General features: G+C 45.7%; 1 protein-coding gene and 1 pseudogene across 1 annotated transcript in view; one reads left to right on the top strand and one right to left on the bottom strand.

Moving 5' to 3' along the window:
* The window catches only part of AXIN1 (axin 1), a 61,125-nt gene that overhangs the window by 37,346 nt on the left and 2,625 nt on the right, over positions 1–21,154 (bottom strand). The window lies entirely within an intron of this gene.
* Positions 2,277–2,500, top strand: LOC103085052 (small integral membrane protein 15 pseudogene; annotated as a pseudogene).

The following is a 21,154-nucleotide window of genomic DNA, read 5'->3' as shown; positions in this document are numbered from 1 at the left end:
ACCCGAAAAAAAAAAAAAAAAAAAAAAAAAAAAAAAAAAGGAGTTATTTGATTTTTCTGCTTATGAAGCTTTCTTTCACAATGTTTCAAAAGGATTTTCTTTTTAAAGGATGTTCACTATATCCAAACAAACTTACCCTGACCACCTTTATGAGAAAGCCCAACTAGGTAAGATACATCCACTGTTTCCATATGTACACAGTGGACCCTGTGAAAACAAAAGGCCTGGGCTGCTCTTATTTGCCAGTCTTTGTTCACCATGGAAATGTTTATCTTTTTTTTTTTTTTTTTTGCGATACGCGGGCCTCTCACCGTTGTGGCCTCTCCCATTGCGGAGCACAGGCTCCAGACGCGCAGGCTCAGCGGCCATGGCTCACGGGCCCAGCCGCTCCGCAGCATGTGGGATCTTCCCGGACCGGGGCACGAACCCGTGTCCCCTGCATTGGCAGGCGGACTCTCAAGCACTGCGCCACCAGGGAAGCCCGGAAATGTTTATCTTTATATTATCTCCAGCACAACTGCAGATGGCACCACAAAACTTTACATTCCAAAGCGAACCGAATTTCAAAGAACCAAGGGGCAAGTCTCACATTCCTTCAATGCTAGGATATCCAAAAGCATTCTCTGTCACTGGCCTAACCCGGGCTCAGGCTGCCACCTCAGGGCACAGTGCCAGGCCTCATCAGGCCCCTTCAACACTACAGTTTCCAAGCCTGTGGCCCTCGGAGGCTGCCTTGAGCGTGGAGCACAGCCACATGGCTGGGAACCCAAGACCAGCAGAGGACGGGAACCCCCGGTGGGGGCAGGAGGGCTCCAGCACAGGTACACCTGCGGGCCTGTTTTCCGCCCCCAGCAACAGTGCTGGCGACGTGGGCTCAAACGTGGGCCTGCTGCAGAGCGAATGCTGAGCACAGCACCTCATGCTATGGCAGGTGCACGTGTCCTGTGCACACATGGCATGTGGGGCTGAACACGTCTGGCGTTTGTGCTGGGTAACGCTCTATCCACCAGAGCCCTGAGTCTGTTTCTCACCCAGGCCAGTTCGTTAACGTTCACACTCTTCCCCAACAGTGAACGTGGCCACTAATCCACCCAGCCACCTTTGTCACATGGGGAACAGGGCAACAACACTCAGATGGATAAAAGCAATAAAAATCCAAACGAAAGAAAACTCTAAATTTGTTTACAGTGATTAGTAAATTCATTTTACACCTGAAAAATGAATACATATGCAATAGGTCTAGAGTTTATACTCAATGTATATACCACATTCTGTGTGATGGACCTAATTTTTTAGGTCACGTCCATTTCTCAAAAGAAAATTCCTACTTTAAAATGTATTAAGCATTTAAAATATAAGAATATGTTCAGGGGGCTTCCCTGGTGGCGCAGTGGTTTAGAGTCCGCCTGCCGATGCAGGGGACACGGGTTCGTGCCCCGGTCCGGAAAGATCCCACATGTCGCGGAGCGGCTAGGCCCGTGAGCCATGGCCGCTGAGCCTGCGCGTCCGGAGCCCGTGCTCTGCAATGGGAGAGGCCACAACAGTGAGAGGCCAAAAAAAAAAAAAAAAAAAAAGAATATGTTCATATTAATTTCTATATGTTTATAAAGACGCTTTGGAAGGATACACAATTATCCAGATTATTTACCTTTAGACAGTATTGAGAGGGTGAATGGGGTGGGTGTCTGGACTTTGAAGAATGTTTGAGTTGTATAACCCATGGAGCATTTACTCTGATTTTCACTGATTTTCGCAAGGCAGGACAGCCTCTCTGCCAGAGGCAGCTTAAGGCAGGTCCAGAGAAATAGGGATGCCTATCAGGACTAGTCTCTTCACAGATTTTTCTGACTTTTAAAGCCACACAACAGAACTACCTAATATAAGCGTTCATCTAAATCAAGCTCTAAGTAAACAGCTGATATATAAAATAAAGTGAACCTTGGATTTTGGTGTGCAAGGTGGACTTGCTTGCTGCACACCTCACCACCTGCAAGGACAATTAGAAAAACAGAGAGTTGGGAGTGGGGGTCCGAGCCCACCGTCCCGGGCACGATGTAGGGGAAGCTGGTGGCAGCCACTGCCGCGGTTTTGCCCCCGTGCCCAGCGGAGGCGGCCACCGCACCAACGGCCCAAGTATATAGAATTTAAGCATTCTCTCAGAAGTGTATGGTAGAGCTAAAGAAGACAACCAACCAAGAGTCATCTGAAATTGTGATTCGCTAATAATCCCAGGACAAAATTAGAGAGCACTACTCAAGCATAAGGCCTCTACAAAGATGTTTGATATAAAGGCTTGGGCTGAGTATGCTGTGGAATGGGCTGCAAAGGACCCATATGGCTTCCTTACAACAGTTATTTTGGCCCTAACTCCATTGTTTCTAGCAAGTGCTGTACTGTCTTAGAAATTGGCCAAGATGATTGAGGCCAGGGAAAAGGAGCAAAAGAAGAACAAAAACGTCAAGAAAATACTGCAAAAGCTAAAGGACTAAAAGAGGATTGAAAGAATACACAGGCTCTGCAACCAGAGGAAAATTATCTGGAAAATTATGCAGCTTTGGAAGGACCCATTAACGTTTCTTTTCAGATCTTATGACAGTATTATTTAGTAAACTAAGTCTGAGCATATGAAAGAATCATGTTAGTTCTCACCTGTACTGCAGCAACTTTCAGGGTTCGGTGTAGAAGTCTGTTGACAGTTACTGTAAATTGGCATTTATTATGCTACAAATTCTTTATAACTGACTTAGTCATTTGCCTTTTTGCAGCGTATGTACTAAAATGAAAACATCCTGTGGAGAAAAATGGCTTTAGATTATGGACTGTATTCAAATAATGGCTTAAAATGGGGTCCTGTTCTGGACAAAGGAGATTAAGAATATAAAAATCAGAATTGTCCTGAGGTGAAAAGTGTGCTTTGGCTTAAAAGAGATACAGTGTATTAATCACATCTTTTATCATTATTACTTATTTCTTGGAATAGAGTCATTTCTGGCTTCCTCAAAGCAAAATAATGTTATTCAACGAGTACTTCTATTTTCTATATTTTTCTCATTTTAGCTTTTGAGATATTGGTAATTATAAGACATTCTGCATTTTTTTAAATCTAATTTTATAAAGAATTCTCTTATTATCTTGACTATGTAGAATACCACTTATTAGATATAACAATTTTTGAACTTATGAACACTGCCATTTTCTTAGTGAAGCTTTAAAACACTATGATTTAAAGCTTGGAGTAAAATTGCCAAGCCTGTAGTACCGTGGAACCAGTTAATTCTCACTTGTGCTAAGTAGAAATGTGAAGTACTTAAAATGTCTTATCAAATAATTTGCTGATTATATAATACCACTTTTGTTTTCTATTCCATTCTTTTAATTCACGTGGTAGTGATGTCCTTTACTTTTTTTTTTTTTTTTTTTGCGGTACCCGGGCCTCTCACTGTCACGGCCTCTCCCGTTGCGGAGCACAGGCTCCGGACGCGCAGGCTCAGCGGCCATGGCTCACGGGCCCAGCCGCTCCACGGCATGTGGGATCTTCCCAGACCGGGGCACGAACCCATGTCGCCTGCATCGGCAGGCGGACTCTCAACCACTGCGCCACCAGGGAAGCCCTGTCCTTTACTTTTTTGATCAAACAGGTTCATGGTGAAAATTAAAATTTCAAATTTCTTTTAAGGAACTTTTAAAGAGTAACAGTTAAGTCATATTTCATAAATGGTAAAAAAAGCCTTAACAGTTGGAAAAATTTTGTTTAACATAGTATTAATTGGGTGAAAAAGGTGTAAATTATGTCAAAATGAGAACGTGTTATAATTAGAAATAAAGGGCTGAAGGATATTTCCTTCAGTTAAGTAGTGTAACTGGAACTTTTTACTCTTTAACATGTCTTTTATAAATGCATGGTTAATAATTTTACTTGTTGTCAGTAATTAATAGCTTATTAACATTTTCCTCACCTCCGATAATGAATCTTAAATTACAAAAAAAAAATTGTCTAAAAGCTTTAACTTAAAAATGAAACTAGATATCGAAATAAATTTGATAGTTTTTTATTTAAAAAAAAACCAACAAATGTTTTCATCTGTTTTAAGGCACAAGATAGCTACCAAGGAAATGAGATCTCTTAAGGGGCCAAAGCATGAGAAAAAAAAGGAAAACAGACAGGCAAGTCAAACATATGGTCCCACTTTTCTCCTTGAGGTTCTCAAGCAATGACTTCCAAGCTGAGAATGTGAATACTTCCAGAATTCTTAAGTGGGTGTTCCAAGTGCACCAAAGATGTGGGCCCTGATGAAGACCCCAGGCCTTCAGTCGGGACCCCAATGGGCTATATGCTAGGAGAAGGGATGAACCTGAAATAGACCAGCCTGCCCAAAGACTGAAGTCCTGTGTTCAAATCAGATTGGTTCCTGGCTGGAGTAAAGTGACAGGTCCCCATACTAAAGGCCAGTCAGAAGCAAAAGTAAGCCCTCATTGGAGAAAATTATGATCAGGAACTTCAAACGATCTCTGAATTTTCCATATACAATGTCTGGTATTCAATAAAAACTGCCCAGCATACTAGGAGACGGGACCAACTGACTCAAGAACAAGAGAAAAACAGACAACAGAAACAGAACCACAAAACACCCCAATTTTAAAATTACAGGACATTAAAATATATGTGATTAATGTGTTCAGTAAGTTAAAAGACAAGCTGGAGAGTTTGAGCAGGGGACTGAATATTTAAAAAAAAAATCAAATGAACACTAAAACTGAAAAATATAACAAATGAAGTTAAGAAATCCACAGACAGATGTAACAGTAGACTACACACAACTGAAGAGAAATTAGTGAATGGTACATAGGTCTGGAAAATATGCATACTGAAGCATGATAAGGACAGAAACTACTGAAAAGACTTAAAAAGAAGAAAGGTCTGACACATGAGTAACTGGAATCCCAGAAGAAGAGGAGAAAGAGAGAATACAGCAGAAGCAATATTTGAAGAGCTAATAACTGAGAACTTCCCAAAATTCACGAAAATCATCAAGTCAGAGATTCAAAAAGTACTTCAAACCTCAAGCCAGATAAACAGACATGACAGTAAAACTTCAGTAGTTTTACCAAAGACACAGAAGAAAATCTTTAACGGTGGCACCAAAAAATGACAAATTACCTTGGACGGTGCAGCTGTAAGACTAAGAACCCACATGCCACAGGCAACTAAGCCCGCACCACAACTACTGAGCCCGCACGCCGCAATGAAAGATCCTGCACGCCTCAACAAAGATCCCACGTGCTGCAACCAAGACCTGACACAGCCAAATAAATAGATAAATACATACATACATACATACACACATACACATACCAAAAAAATAAACAACAACTGCATAAAAAGCAATGGGGGAGTACATAACTTGTTTTAGTTTAACCTTTAGTCTTTACATTTTCCGGTAAGTGACAAAAGAACCAACTTACACTCAAATAGGTCAGGGATGCATGCTGTAATCTCTAGAGGGACCACTTAAAAAGTAGTAGTACAGGGCTTCGCTAGTGGCACTGTGGTTAAGAATCCGCCTGCCAATGCAGGGGACATGGGTTGGAGCCCTGGTCTGGAAAGATCCCACATGCCACAGAGCAACTAAGCCCGTGCACCACAACTACTGAGCCTGCGCTCTAGAGCCCGCAAGCCACAACTACTGAGCCCGCGAGCCACAACTACTAAAGCCTGCGCACCTAGAGCCTGTGCCCCGCAACAAGAGGAGGTACCGCAATGAGAAGCCCACGCACCGCAATGAAGAGTAGCCTCTGCTTGCCGCAACTAGAGAAAGCCCACGCACAGCAAGGAAGACCCAACGCACCAAAAAATAAAAATAAATTAAAAATTTAAAAAAATAGTAGTACATGGGCTTCCCTGGTGGCGCAGTGCTTGAGAGTCCGCCTGCCGTTGCAGGAGACGCGGGTTCGTGCCCCGTTTCGGGAAGATCCCACATGCCGCGGAGCGGCTGGGCCCGTGAGCCATGGCCGCTGGGCCTGCGCGTCCGGAGCCTGTGCTCCGCAAATGGGAGAGGCCACAACAGTGAGAGGCCCGCATAACGCAAGAACAAAAAAAAAAAAAAAAAAAAAAAATAGTAGTACATAAACGTAGAACAAGCTAACAGAGGGGGGCAATTGAATAACAAAAAAATAATTAATCCAAAAGAAATGAGAAAGGAGAATGAGGAGGAACAAATAAAACATAAATACTAAAAGATAGCTTTAAGTCCAAATATATTGGTAATTATTATATATTAAATATAAATCAACTAAATATGCCAATTAAGAGTAGATCATCTGGGGACTTCCCTGGTGGCACAGTGGTTAAGAATCCGCCTGCCAACGCAGGGGACATGGGTTCAATCCCTGGTCCAGGAAGATCCCACATGCCACAGAGCAACTAATCCCATGCGCCACAAATATGGAGCCTGCACTCTAGAGCCCATGAGCCACAACTACTGAGCCCACATGCTGCAGCTACTGAAGCCCGCGTGCCTAGAGCCCATGTTCCGCAACAAGAGAAGCCACAGCAATAAGAAGCCCACGCACTGCAACGAAATGTAGCCCCCACCCGCCGCAACTAGAGAAAGCCCACGCACAGCAACGGAGACCCAATGCAGTCAAAAATCAATCAATCAATCAATCAATAATTTTTTTTAAAAAGCAGATCATCTGGATTTTTAAAAAACTATCCATATCCACCTTATAAGAGAAATAACTTAAATATAAGAATATAGAAAATTGGGACTTCCCTGGCGGTCCAGTGGTTGGGACTTCACCTTCCAATGCAGGGGGTGCGGGTTCAATCCCTGGTCGGGGGGCTGGAATCCCACATGCTTCACGGCCAAAAAACCAAAAAACATAAAACAGAAGCAATATTGTAACAAATTCAGTAGAGACTTTAAAAATGGTCCACATAAAAAAAAATCAAGAAAAAAAAAGAATATAGAAAATTTCAGAATTCCGTGGCAGTCCAGTGGTTAGGGCCCTGCACTTTCACTGCTGAGGGCCTGAGTTCAATCCCTGGTCGGGGAACTAAAATCCCACAAGCCACACACTGCAGCCAAAAAAAAGAATATAGAACATTTGAAAATAAAAGACTGAAATCTCTTCACAAGAAAAAAAATTTTTTTGTAACTACATATGGCGACAGATATTAACTAGACTTACTGTGGTGACCATTTCACACTATATGCAAACATCGAATGGTTATGGTGTACCACTGAAACTAAGAGAATGTATGTCAATTATATCTCAATAAATAAATAAAGATTAGAAAACACATAAATCATGCAAATACTTTTAAAAGAAAGTTGGGGTAGCTATACCAATATCAGACAAAGTAGATTTTTAAGCAAAAAGCAATATTAGATATAAAGACATGTTATAATAATAAAATGGTCAATCCACAAAAACAAGTAACAACTCAATGTGTATGCATGTGAACTATGGACTCAAAACACATAGAGCAAAACTTGACAGAAAAAACAACAACAGACAAATCCACATTCATAGTGGGAGACTTCAACCAATAAATTCAGCCTCGACATTCAACACTAGTGGCATATTGAAACACATAAGCCATAGCTTGTTTCTGAATCCTTAATAAAAGGAATCAGATAGAATTTCTCGCTTGATCTGATTTTTTTAAAAACTAGATTTCTTGGGCTTCCCTGGTGGTACAGTGGTTGGGAGTCTGCTAGCTAATGTAGGGGACATGGGTTCGAACCCTGGTCTGGGAGGATCCCACATGCCGCGGAGCAAGTAGGCCCGTGAGCCACAACTACTGAGCCTGCGTGTCTGGAGCCTGTGCTCTGCAACAAGAGAGGCCGCGATAGTGAGAGCCCCGCACAACGCGATGAAGAGTGGCCCCCGCTTGCCACAACTAGAGAAGGCCCTCGCACAGAAACGAAGACCCAACACAGCAAAAATAAACAAATAAATTACTAAACTCCTACCCCCAACATCTAAAAAAAAAAAAACAAAAAACACTAGATTTCTTTATCAAAGGTGGGAGGCCAAAAAAGGTAAAACCAATGCAGAGGTAGCTCCTGGCTGTGACATGAACCACAAGGGAAGCAGCAGCTTCCTTGATAAAGGTCAGGGGTCTCAGGACGGGGATGTGAACGCTGTACTCAAGGGCACAGGCGGGCGGGTGGATTCCGCACATCTTGCAGGTGTTTTCTAAGAGCTCGAGTCATTTCTTTCAGTACATATTTATCAAGAGCAGACCTGCAAGACAGTATCTTAAGCCAAGGACAAATAAGACTAAGACACAGTCCTTCTCAAAGGGCTCTGAGCTGTCTAAAGCTCAATCTGAAAGCCATTTCAATGTGCTTTTACCATCTCCCACCAGCACAACTCAGGGTCCCCAACAATCTCCAGGTTGCTAGACGTAAGGACACCAGCCCCCATCTCACATCACCTATCAGCAGTGCCGACGGCTACTCAACCCATCTTTCTTGGTGCACTTTCTTCATTTGGTCTCCAAGACCCCATACTCCGCTGGTTTCCTCCAACCTCACTGCCAGGTCTCTGCATCCCTCAGCAGTGGAAAGCCGCCAGAGGCCTTCTTGTCTCTATCTACATTTGCTCACTGGGGGGTCACAACAAGGCTCACAGCTCCAAATACCATCAATACACTGACAATTTGAAAGAGACCAAAGAAAAAGCCGCAGTCTCAGAAATGCCAAGTCACCTCTCTGCGCTCTTCTCCCACCCCTCGCCCCTCGGCCACTCTGCCCCAGCTAGGCTGCCTTTCCTACTTGCTCCTCCCTCGTCCTCCTCCAGGTACACGGTCTGTGCTCTCACCTTCTTCAGGCTTTGCTCAAAAGTCACCCTCCAGAATGAGACCCTCTCTGGCCACTCTTGTGAAAATGGCAACCCTCCCTCTGCCCCACCTTAAACTGCACCATCTGAAATGCTCAGTATTTTACTTGTGTTCTCATCTTGTATCTCTCCCTGTTAAAAGTGTAAGCTCCACAATTGGAGGGATTTTTGTCTGCTTTGTTCACTAGTGAATCTCCAGCTTCTAGAATAGTATGTGGCACATGGAGGACACTCAATGAACGAATGAATCTGTGTTTCTGTCAATTCTCCTTTTAAAGGGGCAGCTGTATTGGGGCCACACAGAGTCATCTTTTCCTGTCTGCTCAGACACAGCTTTTCTTGGTCATATGTGGACCACTGTCCTTGAGCCCCCCTTTTGTTCTCCAAAACTCCAAAACACCGATCATAATAGTCTGCTGAGAACATCCAGTTATTTTACCAGCAAAACGAGTTTATTCAGGAATAGCAGAGAATTGCAATTCAGGACGACAATGCTATAGCAAAAACTATAGGCAAGTCCAGCAAACAAAGGAGAGGAGTGTTACTTTATAGAGAAAAGGAGGAAGCTGAGGGGGTGCTCTGAACCAAAGTCCCTTGGAGGAAAGCAAGAGTTCAGGGTGGTGATGGATTCCTACTGGCTGAGCTGCTAGGGTTCCAACAGGCTGGGCTTGGCGCTGGGCAAGAACTCTTCCTTCCTCCTGCAGGGGCAGTAAAGTACATACCTCCCTGCTGGGAATGGAAGGTACTTCTCTTCCTGCGCGGTCTCTAACTGAGGTGGAGTGTAGGGCATCAGAGCTCCCCTTCTGGACTCCAGACTTTAAATGAGGTTTCCTTTATTCAGTTTCACAAGTCCATTGCCAGCACAGGGATCAACTGTCCTCAGATGAACAAACAGTCCTCAAGAAGATTCAGTAAGAAATCCAAGAATTACACAAGAATGAGATACAGCATCCACATCTTCCCCAAGACACCAACCCTTCAGCCATGCCTAATTCAGGCAAACTTAACACACAGAACAAATGTGCTCCTGACAAGTTATATGTATGCATATAATTTTTATCCACTGAATAATCTCAAGGGTACTAAAGGCATCCCAAAGAGAATTCTCATTAAAAAAGAAAGAATCGGACTTCCCTGGTGGCACAGTGGTTAAGAATCAGCCTGCCAATGCAGGGGACACGGGTTCGAGCCCTGGTCCAGGAAGATCCCACATGCCGCGGGGCAACTAAGCCTGTGGGCCACAACTACTGAGCCTGCACTCTAGAGCCCGCAAGCCACAACTACTGAAGCCCGTGTGCCTAGAGCCCGTGCTCCGCAACAAGAGAAGCCACCGCAGTGAGAAGCCCACACAGCACAACAAAGAGTAGCCCCCGCTCGCAGGAACTAGAGAAAGCCCACGTGCAGCAACAAAGACCCAACTCAGCCAAAAATAAATAAATTAAATATAAATAAATTAAAAATAAATAAACTCTTCCCAAACTGACATGAGTTTAAAAAAAAAAAAAGAATCCTTCCACAATGTTACCACCTACAAATTACATATTTTACAGTCATCACATTAGATCATCCCTAAACAGCAGTGCTCCACATCTCCTTTTCCTTCACTGACTTCTTCCCAAAGAATTCTCATTTGTATTTAAAATAAGTTTTGCAAACTAGGCCCAGCTCTATAACCATAGGAAAAAGGAGCAGTCTTTCTCCCACATATGCAGGACTTCTTGACACAACCCACCATGTCTCCCTACTGAGGGGTGGGTAGGGGCATGATGCTAATGTGAAAGTTAATACACAGAACCCTCACTTAAAATGGAGATGTGGGAATTCCCTGGCAGTCCAGTAGTTAGGACTCCGTGCTCTCAGTGCCAAGCACCCAGGTGCAATCCCTGGTCGGGGAACTAAGATCCCACAGGCTGGGCAGCGTGGCCAAAAAATAAATAAATAAAAATAAAAATAAAAAAATAAAATGGAGTTGGGAGGCCAGGAAAGGGAGCCCTCACATCCTACCATCATCAATTGCAGACCCAAAAGGAAGAGACATACCTTTGCATCTCCAACAAGAAGGACCACCCAGCAGGACAGAGAGAGAATTTCTCTTTGCCTGGCAACAGCTCAGCCAATGAAAAGCCACTGTACTCTGAATTCCCAGTTTCCTCCAATGGGGTCTTTGTTTATAGCAGCCCCTCCCAACTCCTCCTTCTCCTCTATAAAAGAAGTTCCTCTCCTTTGTTCTCTGGACTTGCCTGTGGCTCACTATAGACTGCATGTCCCAAATTGCAATTCTTTGCAACAAACCCATTTTCTGGTAAAATAACTGGCTGTTATATTGCTTTAGGTCAACACCAGAAAGATTTTTAAATGCTGATCCATGAACAATTAAAAAAAAAAAAAGGATGATTTCGTCTTTTTAGAGTATATATTCAGAAAACAAGAGCAAGAGAAATTTAGTAGAAAGAGCTGAAAACACAACAAAAGAAAACAAACAGAAAATAGGAGAAAAAGAAACAAAATTTAAAGGATCATTCCAAATGGTCCAACATCTAAATAACACAGGCTCCAAAATGAGAAAAGTAATGAGAAGTATTTTGACAGGCACTTTTTAAGCCAATGCAGCATAAGGGAAGATTTATGTCACAAAATCAAATGAAAAAATTCAACAACCATAACTTTAAAACACACACACACACAAAAATGGCACAAGAAAGAAAATGCTTGGCCCAACTTGGCTCAGCAATGAAAACACCAAATATGGATGTAAACCAAACCCAGAATGTGTTAATAATCAGGCCAGGTGGTGGGGAAAGGAGAGCATCCACAGAGACTGGCTCAGGGCAGATGCCCCAAGGACAGCAGTATGAGCACATCACTCAGAAAGGGGGGTGTGATGGACTGCAAGTCTACATCCCCCAGATTCTGATGTGGAGGCCCTTACCCCCCCCACCAGGTGGCTGTATTTGGAGATGGGGCCTCTAAGGAAGTCACATGGTTAAATGAAGTCATGAAAGTAGGGCCCTGATCTGACAGGATCATTACCCTTAACCAGAAGAGATGCTGGAGAGCTGTTTCTCCCTCCACACAGACACACTGAAAAAAGGCCATGTGAGCAATCCATGAGAAGAATGGAATGAAACCTACCTTGCCAGGGCTTTGGTCTGGGACCTCCAGTCTCCAGAACCGTGAGAAATAAATGTTGTTTAACCCCCAAGTCTATGATATTTTGTCCTGGCAGCCTGAGCTAATACACTAGGGTAAGACACAGTTGGAAGCGGCCATCCTGGAAAGGCCAGAGGGTCATGAGACTGCTAAATTTAGTTATCAGCCTTTTAGCATTATTTGAATTTTTCCTTCTCTCCATTGTTTTAATAAAAATTAAAATTAATTAAAATACTCATATAGGGACTTCCCTGGTGGTCCAGTGGTTAAGACTCTGTGCTTCCAATGCAGGGGGTGCGGGTTTGATCCCTGGTCAGGGAACTAAGATCCGGCATGCCACGCTCAATGCGGCCAAAAAAACACAAAACAAAACAAAACTGGTATAGCAGTGCAAACATTAAGGAGACCTAAGATCATACTAAAAGGAAACATTTATATGCATCCTTTTAAAAGAAAAAATATGCTGTTGAAAAACTGCACATAATTCACACCCTCTTGTGATATACCTTTGTATATATTTTAATAACATACTTTCAAATTACCAAGGTTTATGTTTTATAGGAATTTGGAAAATGTCGAAAAACAAAAAGAAGAAAATAGAAATCCTATGTTCTCCAACCATGCAGAAAAAAAATCCCTGTGCAATCAATCCTGCTATTAGACATTCAAGTTACTCTAACTGCTGGCTATTACACGCAACATTCTTTATGCTTTTTTTTTTTTTTTTGCAGTACATGGGCCTCTCACTGTTGTGGCCTCTCCCGTTCCGGAGCACAGGCTCTGGACGCGCAGGCTCAGCGGCCATGGCTCACGGGCCTAGCCGCTCCGTAGCACGTGGGATCTTCCCGGACCGGGGCACGAACCCATGTCCCCTGCATCAGCAGGCGGACTCTCAACCACTGCACCACCAGGGAAGCCCTATGATTATTTTAAAATATTTGTTCAAGAGAAGACACTGGCCCTACAGACTAAAAATGAGCCGGTGATCCAGAGAGGGTCAATACCAGATAAAAGCACGTTAAAGATTTGAAGGGCACAAGGCTGGATGAGCAGAGGGCCAGGGAATGGGAGCCTCCTGCTGCTGGGGGGCTGAGAAGGGTGCCCACCCAGCCACACAATGCAGGGCTCACCTCTATCCATCAAAACTGGAGGAGTTTGGTCCAAACAAAAGAGCTGAGTCCAGTTGCTACAAAGAGTTTTACCAGTTCCGAGAAGGCTTGTGGGCTGAGGCTGTAATCCACCCAGGGGAGGGGTGAGGAGGGGTGAGCCTGAAGCCCTTCACACGCACGCACAAGGTCCTGTGCACGGCCTCTTTGAAGACTGCGTTTATTTTCACAAAATCAGATAGCCAGCCTGAGTTCCAGGAAGGGACTGAAGAGATTTACTGAGTTGTTTCCTCAGAGTAAACACTTTTTGGAATTAATGAGCTCTGAGAGGACACTGAGTGGCTCACAAAAACGTGCATTTGTACTGATGTCACATGGGGGAAAAATAAAGCAACGATTTTCTTACACACACACGTACTCGGCCTCAAGCTAGATTGAAGAAAGAATTATTAGACTGCCTTCCCTTCCTAAATGAACAACCACTACTTGGCCAAATTCCATTATTTCTAATGATTGCTGGGTAAACTGGTGTAAATGAAGTCAGGATTCTAGAAGAGATTAACAGAGCCAGTGAGTATGAATCAAATTCCAGCCTCTGTGACGCTAACTGGTGCACAAACCTGCGAACTGGCTGATCCCCCGGCAGCTGATGCACAGAAGACACACACGACCAGCTGCCAGCGCAGCCTCCCCAACCCAGCGGCCAGGCGGCAGAACCACGGGCGGCGTGGGCCTCGCAGACTGCAGTCTCTGTAGGCACCTTCCTTTCATAAACCCACCAACGTGGAGCCCCAGACAAAGGGGCCTCTCTATTCCAAAATTCTTCAGTCTGACAGCTAACTGCACTTCCCGGACTTTGTTGAAACCTGTCATCAAAGACTACAGAGTTTTGGGGCTTCCCTGGTTGTCCAGTGGTTAAGAATCCGCCTTCCAATACAGGGGACGTGGGTTCAATCCCTGGTCAGGGAACTAAGATCCCACATGCCGTGGGGCAACTAAGCCCATGTGCTGCAACTAATGAGCCCATGTGCCAGAACGAGAGCGAAGCCTGCGCGCCCCCTGCGCTGCAACGAAAGATCCCACGTGCCGCAACTAAGACCTGATGCAGCCAAAAATAAATAAATGAATGAATAAATAAGTAAATAAACAAACAAATATTAAAAGAAAAAGGCTGGGCTTCCCTGGTGGCGCAGTGGTTGAGAATCTGCCTGCTAATGCAGGGGACACAGGTTCGAGCCCTGGTCTGGGAAGATCCCACATGCCGTGGAGCAACTAAACCCGTGAGCCACAACTACTGAGACTGCAAGTCTGGAGCCTGTGCTCCGCAACGAGAGGCCGCGATAGTGAGAGGCCCGTGCACCGCAATGAAGAGTGGCCCCCACTTGCCACAACTAGAGAAAGCCCTCGCACAGAAACGAAGACCCTACACAGCCCAAAAAATAAATAAATAAAAAGGAAAAGAAAGAAAAAGAAAAAGGCTACAGAGTTTTATATGACTAAAACAGAGAAAAAATATTTTTTGACTCTCCTGTAACTAGTTTAAAAACTTTTATTAGCCAGCCTCCCCCCACTGATAGGCATGTAAAATGCTCACAGAGTGCTGGTACCACGACAGGGTCTCCCGTGGACACGCTGTGTCACAGGAGCCTGGGGTGCAGTCCAGGGGCAGTGGGAAGTCCTCGCGTCGTGGAATAAGGAAGAGCGTAGTCAGACCTGCATCTAGAAAGGTCCCTTTGGGCACTGTGGGGAGAAAAGACTGAGGCAGAGGCTCACCCAGAAGGCTCTGCGGGTCCAGGAGGAGGGTGTGGGGGCCGGAGTGCAGACAGCAAGAGGCAGAGGGTTCAGCATACATTCGGATGGGGAATCAGGTGGGCCATGTTGACCCGGTAGATGGTGGTGCCACTTCTGGAGGTAAGGATGGCCACGAGAGGAGCAGGTTTGGGGTGGGGAATTAACATGCCTCACTCTCAGGAAATATGATTATTAAAATCGGAATGTGTCATTTGCTACTTTGAAATCATTTGTAACCCAGATACAAATTTCACCAACGTCTAGCAGACCACTAAGTCAGATGATGATGAAGAACCACACAAGGATGTGAAACTCCCTGAGCACCTGCTGTGTGCACTGAGCCTGCTGTGTGCGGGCACCCCCAGGGGTCAGCTCACAGAACCTCCCTGACAACCTCATTGGGCAGGCCCTTACTTCATTGTCCCCATTTTTACAGAAAAGCTCAGAGAGGTGAAGCAACTTCCCCACCATCACACAACCAGGAGAAGGCTGACCCAGAAGACACAGCCTGTGGAAAAGTTACCAAGTGAGGGGTCCTTAAGTTAAACCACTGAGATTAATGTTCTCCCATTCAGCCAGCAAGGGGAATGGAAAGATTTGTAAACTCCTGTCTTTTTGTTTTTTCAGTTGCGCCACATGGCTTGTGGGATCTTAGTTCCCTGACCAGGGATTGAATCCAGGCCCTAGGAAGTGAGAGCGTGGAGTCCTAACCACTGGACCACCAGGGAATTCCCTGTCAACTGTCTTGAGAGCCCCACAGCTGCACACTAGGGCCTGTCTGAAAACATCTCCAGTGACCAACCTTGGGATCATCTGTTCAGTTAAAGGAATTCATCCAGTTGGACAAGTTACATACCTGGAAGGTGACAAGGGACTGGCAGCAGGGCCATACTCTCTTCCCTAGTTTCATGCCCCACATTTAAGAGTGACTAAAAGCACAGCAGTAGGAAGAAAGAGGGCGAAGGCCACAGGGAGAGCCACACTTTACAAATGAGTCACCTTCCATCACAAATGACCTAAAAATTCAACAGTGAAGAGTATTTGCTGAAGGTCAAATCAAACAGGCTCACTATTAACAGGACCAGTGTCCTGAGACCCCCACCACCTGGGCCACCGCCACCCTTTGGACTGGAGCCCCTCGGCAGCCAAGTGCCAGAGTCACCGCCCCAATCCCACCCGCTGCACTGGAATGCCAACCAGAAACCCCAGATCAATCTCACTTTTCCACCTTCCACACGGAACTATACACATTTGGGTGCTTCCTCTTTTTACATTTCCTTTAAGCCATTTACCAGAAATACAGTCGATAAGGCAACAAACAAGTCAGGTAGTTCCTTAGTCTGGAGAGGAAGGGTTAGTCACCCACCCTTCAAAGGACCCATGAGTCGCTGAGTTATTCCTGCTACAAACACCATCTGTGCTCCACTCTCCGGCCACGACCACGATGACCAGCCCTGACGAAGAGTGCCTCACTGGCTGGCCCACCAGGAAGACATAAGGAAATATCAGCTGGACCCTGTGCTCGGGGAACTTCTCAGTGAGGGAGGTAGTGAAGAGAAATGGAAAGCATTTGCTGCTGTTAGACATTAAAACCAGCAGTGAGGGACTTCCCTGGTGGTCCAGTGGTAAATAATTGCCTTCCAGGACTTCCCTGGTGGCGCAGTGGTTAAGAATCCGCCTGCCAATGCAGGGGACACGGGTTTGAGACCTGCTCCGGGAAGATCCCACATGTCGCGGAGCAACTAAGCCCGTGCGCCACAACTACTGAGCCTGCGCTCTAGAGCCCGCGAGCCACAACTACTGAAGCCCCTGTGCCACAACTACTGAAGCCCGTGCGCCTAGAGCCCGTGCTCTGCAACAAGAGAAGCCACCGCGATGTGAAGCCCACACACTGCAACGAAGAGTAGCCCCCGCTCGCCGCAACTAGAGAAAGCCCGCGTGCAGCAACAAAGACCCAATGCAGCAATAATAAAAAAATATATTAAATGAATAAATAAATATTAAAAATAAAAGAATTGCCTTCTAATGCAGGGGACGTGGGTTTGATCCCTGGTCAGGGAACTAAGATCCCACACACCATGGGGCAACTAAGCCCGCGCGCTACAACTACTGAGCTCACGCTCCTCTACGAGAGAGCCTGTGTGCCGCAAACTACAGAGCTCATGCGCCCTGGAGTCTGTGCGCCACAGCTAAAGAGAAAATCCACATGCCACAACTAGAGAGAAGGCCCATGACCCACAATGATAGCCCACACACCACAACAAAAGATCCTGCATGCCTCAACTAAGACCCGATGCAGCCAAAAATAAATTAAATAAATAAATATTAAAAAAAAAAAAACAGCAGCGATATAGACAAGGTCCTACTGAAGAGCATAGGGAATTGTATTCAATATCCTGAGATAAACCATAATGGAGAGGCTTCCCTGGTGGTCCAGTGGTTAAGATGCCACGCGCCCAATACAGGCGGCCCAGGTTCAATCCCTGGTAGGGAACTAGATCCCACATGCATGCCACAACTAAGAGCCTGCATGCTGCAACTAAACATGCCACAACCAAGGGCCCGCATGCTGCAACTAAGACCCAGTGCAGCCAAATAAATAAACAAATAAATATTTTAAATGATAAAAAATAGGACTCCCCTGGTGGCACAGTGGTTAAGAATCCACCTGCCAGCACAGGGGACACAGGTTCGAGCCCTGGTCTGGGAAAATCCCACATGCCGCAGAGCAACTAAGTCCGTGCACCACAACTACTGAGCCTGCACTCTGGAGCCTGCAAGCCACAACTACTTAAGCCCGTGCTCCTAGAGCCTGTGTTCACAACAAGAGAAGCCACCACAAGGAGAAGCCCACATACCGCAACAAAGAGTAGCCCCCACTCATCACAACTAGAGAAAGCCTGTGCGCAGCAACGAAGACCCAACGCAGCCAAAAATAAATAAATAAATATATTTTTAAAAAATAAAAATAAAAATTGGGTTGCCTTTAAAAAAACATAATAGAAAAGAATGTAAAAAAGAATGCATATTTTGGGACTTCCCTGGTGGCACAGTAGTTAAGAATCCGCCTGCCAAGGCAGGGGACACAGATTCGAGCCCTGGTCCGGGAAGATCCCACGTGCCATGGAGCAACTAAGCCCGTGTGCCACAACTAGTGAGCCTGTGCTGTAGAGCCCGCAAGCCACAACTACTGAACCCACGCGCCTAGAGCCCGTGCTCCGCAACAAAGACAAGCCACCGCAATGAGAAGCCCACGCACTGCAACAAAGAGTAGCCCTCGCTCGCTGCAACTAGAGAAAGCCTGTGTGCAGCAACGAAGACCCAACGCAGCCATAAATAAATAAATAAATAAATTTATTAAAAAAAGAATGCATATATATGTATAACTGAATCACTTTGCTGTACAGCAGAAATTAAGACAACATTGTAAGCCAACTACACTTCAATTAAAAAAAGAGAGAGAGGGGCTTCCCTGGTGGCGCAGTGGTTGAGAGTCCGCCTGCCGATGCAGGGGACACGGGTTCGTGCCCCGGTCCGGGAAGATCCCACATGCTGCGGAGCGGCTGCGCCCGTGAGCCATGGCCGCTGAGCCTGCGCGTCCGGAGCCTGTGCTCCGCAACGGGAGAGGCCGCAACAGTGAGAGGCCCGCGTACTGCAATGAAAAAAAAAGAAAAGAAAAGAGAGAGAGGGGTTTCCCTGGTGGTCCAGTGGTTAAGAATCCGCCTTCCAATGCAGGGGACGTGGGTTCAATTCCTGGTCGGGGAACTAAGATCCTGCATGCTACGTGAGGCAACTAAGCCTGCATGCCACAACTAGAGAGAAGCCCGTGCGCCGCAACAAAGAGCCCACGAGCCACAACGAAACTCCCGCGTGCTGCAACTAAGACCTGATGCAGCCAAAAAGAAATAAATATTTTTTTAAAAAAAAAGAGAGAAAGAGACAAAAGAAAACCAGCAGCGATCACTAAGCGCAGGTGGTTGAAGGGCTGAAGATGGCTTGACTCAGGCCTGACCAACCAGGCCCAGCACAGCCCCTGGAGGCCAGGCCAGGCCAAGCTTCTGAGCCTGCTAATGTCTTACAGATCCTGGTCCCCCAGGCCAAAGCATTAAGTAAATAAACAGCCAAAACACCTACATCATCAGAGGACCCTCTGCCAATTCACACCAAATTTAAATGGTGCGTATGAACCAACCAAAGTTATGTTCAAAGTTCCACTGAAAAAGGGCAATAAAGACTGGGAAAGTCTTCCACACAGAGAATATAGAAGAGCAGCAAGGAATTTTGTGACCCTTCAGCCCTGGGCTCTTTATCCTAGTCACCCCAGGTGACTAGAATAAATGCAGAAAAAAGCCAGGGGCATCCCTGTTTTCTCAGTTTTGACAAAGACCCACGTAAAAGGCTCATTTACCATCTCTCAAGTCAGCGATCTGAAAAGATCTGAAAAACAGCCGTGTGCACACATGTGAAGCAAATGAGGACTGTTGTTCAGGCCTCCCACCAGGGAACAGGGAGCCTGGGCGACACCAGTGAGCACAGTGGGAGCAGCCTCCCGGCTGACACACTCCTCCCCGCAGAATCAATGCTGAGAGAAGCACCTGCTGCTGCAGGAAACACATCCCCTGAGCTGAGGTTCCCACCCAGCTCCTCCTCCTGGCAGCGGGCATTCACTTGCTGCCTATTCACTACCCACTCTCCTCCTCCCTTCCCCGTTAACCGCGATCTTCCCCTGAAGGACCACTCCCCCTGCTGGAGAGTGGTGAGGCTGTCTGGGTGGGGCACCCCACTTTTCTTCTGGGGTGGCCCTATTTGGTGTAAGCCCAAGAGCAGAGCCTCAACCCTTGCATAGTGATTATGCTGGAGTGGGCAGGACACACCGGCACACAGCAGGGCAAACTGCAGAACGTTCCTTCAGTGGGAAGCATCTGTTTACAAAACAAGGGAGCCAACCTGAGAGCAAAGCCGGCCGCAGGAAGGCAGAGGCAAAGAAGCGTTCCGAAACGGGAAAGTTTCTTACAAAAACGAACGTAATCTCAGCATATAATCCAGCAATTGTGCTCCTTGATATTTTACCCAAAGGAAATGAAAACTCACGTCCACACAAAAACCTGCACACAGGTGTTTACCGCAGCTTTAGTCATAACTGCCAAAAACTGGAACCATCAGGATGTCCTTCAGCAGGTGAATGGATAAGTAAACTGTGGTCTATCCAGACAATGCAATATTATTCAGTGTTAAAAAGAAATGAGCTATCAAGCCACGAAAAGACACTGAAAAACCTTAAAAGCATATTACTAAGTGAAAGAAGTCAATATGAATAGGCTACATACTGTATACTTCCAGCTACGTGGCATTCTGGAAAAGGCAAAAAACTGTGGAGACAGTAAAAAGATTGGTGGTTGCCAGGGGTTGGGGGCTGGAGAGGTTAAACACGCTGAGCACAGAGGAAACTACCCTGTTTAGAGTGATAGATACAAGTCACCGAGAGGGAACCCTAATGTAAGCTATGGACTGTGGGTGATTAGTGTAGGCTCATCAGCTGTAACAAATGACCACCCTGGTGGGGGATGGTGATAGTGGGGGAGGCTGTGCATGTGCCGGGGGGAGGGGTATATGGGAAACCTCTGTACCTTCCTCTTAATTTTGCTGGTAACCTAAAACTTTTCCGAAAAAAGAAATAAGTCTTTGAAAGAAAAATGGCTGGAGTCTGAATCAAACCACATCTGAGGCTGGGCCTGCCTCTGGACTTTTCATTTACCTGAGCCAACCAATCCCCTTCAGTGTTTAAGCCGGGGTGGGCTGGCTTTTCTGTGACTTTCACACTAATGCATCCTAACTGCACACGCTTGCAGAGCAAGTAGAATGTGCTGGACTCCATATCCTGCTAGTACTGATGAACAATGACCCTAACACAGGGGACTGTCCACCCGCACAACCGCAAAGGCAGCCCCCAGAAGGACGAGGTCCGAGCACAGGCAGGACTCGTGAGCGCCAGACTCCCACGGCCACCAGCAGCTCCATGAGAGGCAAGTTAAAAGTGAACATGTATGAGTCCTTACAGCAACATACTCTATTAATTTGATAGTAAAGGTTATTTATTACAAATAGAGCAAACCAAAGAGAGAAAAAGCAAAGTTGCTGCTATGACCGACACCCGACTGAGAACTGAAAAGTGTGCAGACTGGCTGGTTGAGGGAGGGGTGGCACACAGGAATTTCTAAAATTAGAAATCAGAATTGAGCTCAATTTGTTTTTCCCTA

This window comes from Lipotes vexillifer, unplaced genomic scaffold (assembly GCF_000442215.2).
Source record: "Lipotes vexillifer unplaced genomic scaffold, Lipotes_vexillifer_v1.1 scaffold914, whole genome shotgun sequence".
NCBI lineage: Eukaryota > Metazoa > Chordata > Mammalia > Artiodactyla > Lipotidae > Lipotes > Lipotes vexillifer.
This window is presented reverse-complemented; position numbering and strand designations above follow the sequence as displayed.